This window comes from Leopardus geoffroyi, chromosome D4, assembly GCF_018350155.1.
Source record: "Leopardus geoffroyi isolate Oge1 chromosome D4, O.geoffroyi_Oge1_pat1.0, whole genome shotgun sequence".
In the NCBI taxonomy this organism is placed as follows: Eukaryota; Metazoa; Chordata; class Mammalia; order Carnivora; family Felidae; genus Leopardus; species Leopardus geoffroyi.
The window spans coordinates 33,436,654-33,445,607 of NC_059342.1; the positions used below are offsets into that span (position 1 = coordinate 33,436,654).

An 8,954-nucleotide genomic window follows, 5' to 3' on the forward strand; every position below is an offset into this window, starting at 1 on the left:
CTTCACATGAATCATACATATTTTTATGTCTCTTCATTTTTTGGAATATTAATTTTATTAGGAAACCGTTTGATAGTTGTATTAGATCATTTAATCAGTCACTTAATTTTAATGTGGCCTAAGGACATCAATTAAAATATGGATTTTTCATTGATTCAATAAACATGTGAGCATCTCCAAGTGCTAGGGAATGGAGATGCAGGCTAAGATCCTTGCTCTCAGGGAGCTTACAGTCTAGCAGGGAAGCAATATTAAAGAAATATTTATGTTTCTCATAAATACGTAAGACAGAAAAAATGGTTGGTGCTTTTCAAGAGCACATAGTGTCTAACCCAGCCCATAGAAGTCACAGAGACAAAAAGTAAGTGTTTCAGAGAAAGTACAGGCAGAGGGAATGTTAGGTGGTGGACCCTAAAGTGGGAAGGACTGTGTAGGTTTGAGGAGCTAGAAGTCTAGAACAGATGGAGCACTGAGTGTGGGGAAGAGTCAAGGAGATGAGACAGAAGAGGGGATGTGATGGTCACAATTATGGAGGGCATGAGGGTTCTGGTACTTCTACAGGGAACCCATGTGACACCGAAGCAAGGGAGCAGCATGACCAGGTGTGCACTTAGAACGGTCATCCTACCTCACAGTGATGGAGAGGCAAGACTAGCTAAGACTAGAAGCAGGTAGATCACTTCTAAGTCCTTTGGAGGTGAAAGACAAAGATAATGGGGAATTTAAGAGATAGTGAGGAGGCAAAATCAATCAACCTTGATGACTGAATCTGAGGTTCCTAAAAGACCACCAGTGCAGATATCCAGTAGACCCAAAAGATACACAGGTCTAGAGCTCAGGGAGAACAATGTCGACACAGTAATCATCTGCATTTAGATGGTTTCTGAAGCCATAAGAAGGGCTGAAATGACCAAGAGGGAATAAACCTAACCATGAGTAACATATACATTTAAGAATGAGCCTGGGTGGCTTAGTTGGTTAAGCATCCAACTTCGGCTCAGATCATGATCTCATGGTTCATGAGTTTGAGCCCCACTTCAGGCTCTGTGCTGACAGCTCAGAGCTTGGAGACTGCTTCAGATTCTGTGTCTCCCTATCTCTCTGCCCCTCCCCTACTCAAGTGCTGTCTCTCAAAAATAAATAAAAACATTAAAAAAAAAAAAACTAAAAAAAAAAAAAAAAAAAGAATGAGCAAAGTGCCAGAGGAGGGGAAAGAGGGCATGCGGAGTTACTATTCAATAACAGAATTCTGTTTGGAATGATGAAAAGTTCTGGATATGGATGGTGGTGATGGTAGCACAACCATGTGAATGGACTTAATGCCACAGAACTGTACACCTAAAAATGGTTAAAATGATACATTTTATGTTCTATATATTTTAACACAATTTTTTAAAAACAGAACGAGGGGATACTTTCATGGTATCTTTGTATCTTTTAGAATAACGATCTATGTATGTTTTGCTAATGAAAAATCAGGACAAATAGTAAAGGGAGTAGGAGAGAAATCACCAGAGGAACAGGGGCAGGCCAAGGGAGATGTAACAAGAAGGGCCAAAGAGGTTGTCAGGAAACCTAAAGTTTCGGTCTGGAAGCTAAGGACAGCATGGCGGGGAGGAAGTATTCAACTGCACTGAATGCCTCAGAGAATTCAGTCAGATAAAATCAGAAAAGAACCCACTGAGCAACATGGAGGTAAACCTTGGAGAGAGCTATTGGCAGGGGAAGGCAATGAGGAGAAGGATGGAGAGATAACTGGTAGGAAATAGACCCCTGAATGCAGACAACAAGTCTGACTGTTAAGGGAAGGAGTAGTGGCTAAAAAGATGACTAACAGATGCTTTTAAAAATTGTGTGTGGTAAAATATCATCATGCATAATCAGCAAAGCAATCATTTCAGAAGAAAAATGACTTTCTGTTAATAATCTCAATCATACCTGCAGTGTATAGGTTATGGGACTTTTCATGCTACTTGTGGGTTAGAAAGGATAACCGAAAGTTATTCTTTTTTTTTATGGGTGGGAAAGCTGAACCACAGAAAAGTTTCTCGAAGAAATAAACAAGGAATTGAAGTTTATCAATAAATATCTTCATTGATTTTTGTTTAATGCAGAAAAGTATGATGCACTGTGTTAAGAAAACAATTTTGCCGTAATAGCCACATGTTGGAAAAGTCTAAAATTTTAAGGCTACTTGTATATTAATTTTGGTACATGTCCAATGGAAGATGCTTCACACTCCAGTAACATCCTCAAGATACTGAAGTCAGTCTTCTGGATTGGTGCGTTGAAGGCTGGACTAATACTGAGACCCAGGACCAGTCTGGGATCAATAATCCTGTCATCCTACAGCCTTGCACTGGAATAGTAAGGGTTTCCTTCCTCTTCAAACTTCTTAATGATTGGCTCTTTTAAAGCTGCTTCATCTGCACTGGAGAATTGTTTTCCTTCACGTGCTCTTTGGTCCTTTGCTACTGTGGCCAACACATTGGCTGCCGGCTCTCCTCCCATCACTGAGACATGAGCATTTGGCCACAGGTAGAGGAATCTTGGGCTATATGCTCTGCCACACATCCCATAGTTTCCAACCCCATAGGATTCCCCCAATGATGACAGTTATCTTAGGCACATTGGCACCGGCTACAGTAGCCACCATCTTGGCACCATCCTTGGCAATTCCTTCTGCCTCATAGTCTCTACCAACCTAAATCTGGTAATATTTTGAAGGAACAGCAGAGGAATATTCCTTTGGCAGCATAACTGGATGAAGTGAGCACCCTTTTTTGCAGATTCAGAAAAGAGAACTCCATTATTTCCGATGATACCTATAGGGTATCCAAATATTCTAGCAAATCCTGTAACTAATGTGTCTCCATATAAGGCTTTTGAATCTGCTTCCATCCATGATTCTAGCAATGACGTCTTGGATATCAAAGTTCCTTTTAAGGTTAGTGCCAACTATTCTATACAATTCATTAGCAGGAAGCAAAGGATCTTTAGAAGGCTCAATGGAAACATCCAATTTCTTCTGATAATTTAGATTCCTCACAATTTTCCTAGTTATGTGAAGGGCATGAGGATCATCCAAAGCATAGTAGTCAGTTACTCCAGACTTTCTGCAGTGCAGATTGGCACCTCCAAGATCCTCAGCTGAGACCTCTTCTCCAGTTGCGGCTTTTACCAACTGGGGTCCTTCCAAGAAAATGGTACGCTGCTTGCGTACAATGATGTTTTCATCAGCCATTGCAGGCACATAAGCACTACCTGCCATACAGGAGCACGTGACCACCGCTATCTGTGCAATATTTTGAGAAGACATAATTGCCTGATTATAGAATATACGGCCAAAGTGATCTCGATCTGGAAATATTTCTGCTTGCCAATGTAAGTTTGCGCCTCCTGAATCAACCAAGTAGATGCAGGGGAGCCTGTTTTGCATTGCAATTTCTTGTGCCCACAAATGCTTCTTCACAGTCACCGGATAGTGGGTCTCTCCTTTGATGGTGGCATCATTGGCAACAATTATAATTCTACTCCTGATACTCTCCCAATGCCTGTAATAATGCCACTGGCACGCACCTCCTCATTAGCATATAACTGGTAACCTGCAAACTGGGATAATTCCAGAAATGGAGACGCTGGGACTATAAGACTGTCCACTCTTTCTCTGGCTAAAGGTTTTCCTCTTGATATGTGGCGTTCTCGGGCTTTCTCACTGCCTCCTAATCTTATTTTCTGTGCTTGTTCATGGAGCTGATTTACAAGTAGTTTCATCTGTTCATAGTTTTCCTGGTAGATGGCAGAATCTGAGTCCGGCTGGGTACCCAGTGTGGCCACTGAGTCCCTGTAATAAGTGCGCGGGCCCGGGACAAGGGCGCAAGCGCACCGCTGCAGGGCTAACCTCTGGGAAGCCCACCTGACAGCCTGTCCGGAGGGAAGAACTAGCGCAACACAGCGGCCCGCGCTGGTTCAGAGTTGGCTATTTCCCAGCCGGCTTCCCTGATTCAGGATACAGCTCAGCTCACGTCCTTACAGACCAACGCGCCTGAAACACCGCAAAGTCTCAGGCCAGCCACAGTGTATGTCTCTTCATTTGTAACAATAACAAAAATAATGAGTTAACCCTAACTGGGCATTGTGCAAGCCTTCTTTTTTGTTTAAAAGTCATAGCAATCTGAGAAGTAGTCACTAGAATTATCCTCAGAAAGACTGTATAACTTACTCAAGGGCATCTAGCCATTGATGGGGGGAGGCAGGATTTTTGCCAAGGAAGTTTGACCACAGTGCCATGCTTCTCACTGTTGCACCATACTAGTAGCATTTATGATAAATGAGCCTGTGGGGAAACAGCTTGTGGCAGACCAAATAATGGCCCCCCCAAAGATCTCTATATCCTAATGCCTTAAACCTGTGAATGAATTACCTTACATGACAAAAGGGACTTTACAATGGTAATTAAATTAAAGATATTGAGATGGGGAGATTACCTTGGATTATACAAATGGTCTTTTTTTTTTTTTTTTTTCAACGTTTATTTATTTTTGGGACAGAGAGAGAGAGCATGAACGGGGGAGGGGCAGAGAGAGAGGGAGACACAGAATCGGAAACAGGCTCCAGGCTCTGAGCCATCAGCCCAGAGCCTGACGCCAGGCTCGAACTCACGGACCGCGAGATCGTGACCTGGCTGAAGTCGGATGCTTAACCGACTGCGCCACCCAGGCGCCCCTATACAGATGGTCTTAAAATAATCACAAAGGTTCTTATAAGCTGGAGGCAGGAGGATCAGAGTAAGAAAAGGTTATGGATAACAGAAGCAGAGGTCAGAGTGATGAGCAGAGGGGCCATGAGCTGAGGAATAGAAGCAGTCTTGAGAAGCTGGAAAAAGCAAGGGAACAGATTTCTCTCCTAGAGTCTCCAGGATAAATGAAGTCCCGTCAACGTATTTTGGACTTGTGACCTCCAGAGCTGTGAGATAATAAATTTACATTGTTTTAAACCACTAAGTGGTAATTATTAGCAAATATTTAGTTTTGGCAATTTGTTACAGCAGTCATAGGAACTAATACACAGCTGATGTAACCTGATGATAGTTACACCCTGCCCTTGTTAGGAAGATACCTACACAAGGCCTCAAATCTGCTTAACTGCTCCATAGACCTTACTCTGGAGTGAAATGCCCTGTTGGTTTTGAGGCACCCAGATTTGCTTGCTGCTTTATTTATCAGTACATAAATACATGCCATTTCAGAAAGTGGATGCCATTCCCCAGCATATTCACAGCAATCAAAATAGCAAACAGACTGAAAATTGCCATAATAGCGCTTATTCTTGTCCTCACTTTGACTTATAAAATGACATGCTTACAAGATTTGTAAAAATCTCAGTTTTGCTTTGCTCCCTCCCTTTTTTCTAGATCTTTCTTTTCCCTCTCTGCTAAGAAATTTAGCCTCTTAGCATAAGGTTTCCTTACACTGACATATATTGTGAGCTTTGTTTTTCTTTCTAAGTGAGCATATTTTTCTCTTTTAATTATTTTTATGACATGTGTTGGGTTAGCAACAAAAGGGAGCTTTGAAATGGAAAACATAAACATGAGGAATGCAGAGTCTAAATTAATTTCCCCTCTGACTTAGGGGAAACCATTGTTGGTCTCTTTTTGAGTATATCAAAATTACGTGGTAAAGAAAGCAGGATTATTTTAAACTTTAAAAAGAAGAGAAAGACATTAATATCCTTTGGATACCTACTATATGTCTAATGCCTTATGCATGCCATCATATTTACTTCTAATAATTTGTAAAGGTTAGGTATTTTCCCCATACTTTGGATGTGGAAGAGCAAAATAATTTACACAAAGTCTCACAGATTTGAAAGAGAAGAGCCAGATATTACATGAGGCCTAGACTATTATAAACCCCACAAAGAATGGTTTTCCTTTCTGTGCTGCCTCCAAGGCAAAGAGTGCATTTCCCTCATGGGTCACCATCAAGTAGCTTTCAGAGAATTTCCTGATACCTGGGAGCAGATGTACAACTATGGGTCCTACTTCTTCTGTTCATGCCATTTTCCTCCTACTTGGAATTTTCCTGTCTGCCTTCAGTATCCCCTCCACTTCAAAGTCATCTTCCTGTTCTCTGAGTTCCTCATTGACTCAAATCCTTGCTTTCATTCTTTCTTTTCATGAGCTTGTAATGTTTGATAGAGACAGAATGTTTGGCAGAGAAGGCCTTTGCAATATTACTATGGCAAACCTAGTCTATTCACAACACACTTCACCCCAAAATATCATGGTCTCCCATACACTTGGAAAACTGGATTGTTCCCTTGGCCATTAATTTCAAATGCTGGTGTCTGTTACAAATAAATCTGGTAAAGATGACACTTTTGTGATGTTATCTGATATAGGTAATATACAAAGAGGCAGAATATAAATTTGGATAATCAAGTATAAGGGGAGAGAAACGGAATAGTGGGATGAAGAAAGATCATAAATAGGCACCTTGGAAAAAGAAAAGCTTCCATGATTTTATGTTAAGCAAAGCTAGATAAGTTAAGACTGAGACACTTGGAATTGTGTCAAATAGTCCCTTGACAAGCATGGGGTTTTACATTTCCACTGCAGTTTGCTGGTGTAGGCCTCAGTGTTGCTTAAAACCAAAATACGATCCTGCTGAAGACAGGAAAAAGAACATTTGGTGGACAATAGCCTGCCTCAGCATACTGTCTGTTTCCTTTTTTGTCCTCCCACATCCCCCTGATTCATGTTCTGCTATAACCTGAGCTCCTGCAGACTGAACCTATGGGGCACATCATCCAGGCTCCTTTGAATTCTCTTCTCATTGGGTTCAGCCATTGAAGGCCCAGCAGGAGATTTTAGCTTTGGAGGGCAAAGAAGTTGGGGCATTTCTTTCTTACTGCTTCCTGTTCCATGCTATGGTTCTGGTAAGGTCTATACCTTTTCATTACTATAAATACTATAGATAGGGACCGGTATATGAAGTCTCACTGGACTTCAGTAACACACTTTTCTTCCTTTGCCCCATCATATGTAGGAGCAATAATGACTCTCCACTCTTGCTAACTTCTGGGTGCCTCAACCTCTTCACTGGTCAGTTTAAATCACCCACTCTTAATATGAATAGTCCCCTCATCAAAACCTCTTCAACTCAACCATCTGTGTATAAGTCTATTTCCTGATGTTACCCTAACTGAGGACAATTTCCTTTTCACGACCTCCTGAATGGAGAGCTTCCCTGAAGCCATTATTATTTCATTTTTCATTTTGTTCCAGTACCAGAGTCACCCATGTTTTTAAATCTCAAGATCATTTGTTTACTTGTTTTCCTTTGTATATAGGGAAATAATCTCACCTGTTTCACAGGGGAAAATAAAGTAAAGTAGTACCTCCTTAAAAGTAGCATGGGTTTGTTCCTTTGGAGGATCAAATTAGTGCCTCCCTAGAAATAAAATCCACTGTTGAAACAAGACCCCACTTTATTTCCTTAGTGTAAAATCTGACAATGTTTTCCTTATCATAGAACATTGGAGTCACAATGGGGTTCCACTGTGCTTGTTTCTGAACCCTACAATGTCACTCTATGGGTGCACAATATCTATGTCCCTATATGTTCTAGGCATTTTTAGAAAATTTAACATAGCTATTGGCAATAAAATGTTATGAAGAGTTGGAGTCTTACTTCAACCAGGCAAAAGCCTGATTAAAAAGATCTTGTGCTGGCCCTGAAGGTCAGTATTTATAGCACTATATTATTTATAAATAATGTGAGAATTATTATAGCAATAAAAGTTGGTGTTCCAAAGAATGGGCATATTAGGGATGGCTAAATTATGGTGACATTGAGACCATAGGTCACATCTGAAGCTTCCTTTCATACCAGTGGAAAATTACTACCAATTTGACTGCAAAGCCATAGGAAAGTCTTGAAAGACATAGAGAGCAGTGGGGAAATTTCTATACATTTAACTAGGGGGAGAAATGAGGAAGACTAGGTGGATCCAACGGGGCTGGAAGACTTGAATGATCCAGCATTCTTGCTCAGTCTCAACGTTTCTGCCTTTTTTTTCCCTCTGAATCTGACTAAAGTCCTGCTTTCAAATAGAAATATGCAGCTGAAGAAACTCCTGCGAGAGGATGAGATTGGATACTGTGTCTTCTACTCTCTCAAAAGAGAACATGTCAGGTTAATCACAAATCATGAATCAGACCTTAATCCTCAAGCCCCTCCATCCCTTCCATAAAAGATCAGACAACCCTGTAGTTCCCTGTTCAAACCACTGCATGGCCAAGGCTCAGACAATTGACAAATTTAAGAGACAGCTATAGGAAAGTCTCATTCTCTTGAAGGAAAGTTTTAGAACTCAGAATTGTTGGAGCACTCTCAGGAACTATCCCTATGGAGATAGGGTCCACTTGATTGCCGGTGAACACAATCTTATCACAGGACCTGTGACTTTTTTTTTAATTAACATTCATTTTGAAAAACTGTATTCTATATGATGTCCCTACCTCACCCCTTCTCTGATTTAAATGGAAGATCAGTTTTCATTCAAAAGCTGAGTTAACAGGTGTTTATTACTCTAGGAATCAATCCAGTTTTAAAAGTTCAAGTCCACTTCTGGCTAATTCTGAAACATTTGAGATGGGAAAGAGCTCAGAAAATGATTTTCAAAACCAGTCGTCTAATCATGCATACTGTTTCTGGCTATGGGCAGGAAATTGATTTAGTGAAGAAAAACCATTCTGTGGCATTTGTAATATAAGAACTACCAGGAGAGTCTCGCTCTGCTGGAAGATCTCTTTGTCCAAAAAGTATCAGAGATGCAAGTACACTTCTGGGCAACTGGGGGGAAGTAAAATAACCTTCCTATCCTTTGATAGACTGCCATCTCTCTCTCTTTTTGTTTTGTTTTCCCCGTGTTTTAGCACTTTAAGT

At 40.8% G+C, this 8,954-nt stretch overlaps 1 pseudogene; it reads right to left on the reverse strand.

Annotated features, from left to right (window-relative positions):
* Positions 1-2,190: 2,190 nt before the first annotated feature.
* Positions 2,191-7,263, reverse strand: LOC123592703 (annotated as a pseudogene).
* Positions 7,264-8,954: the final 1,691 nt, after the last annotated feature.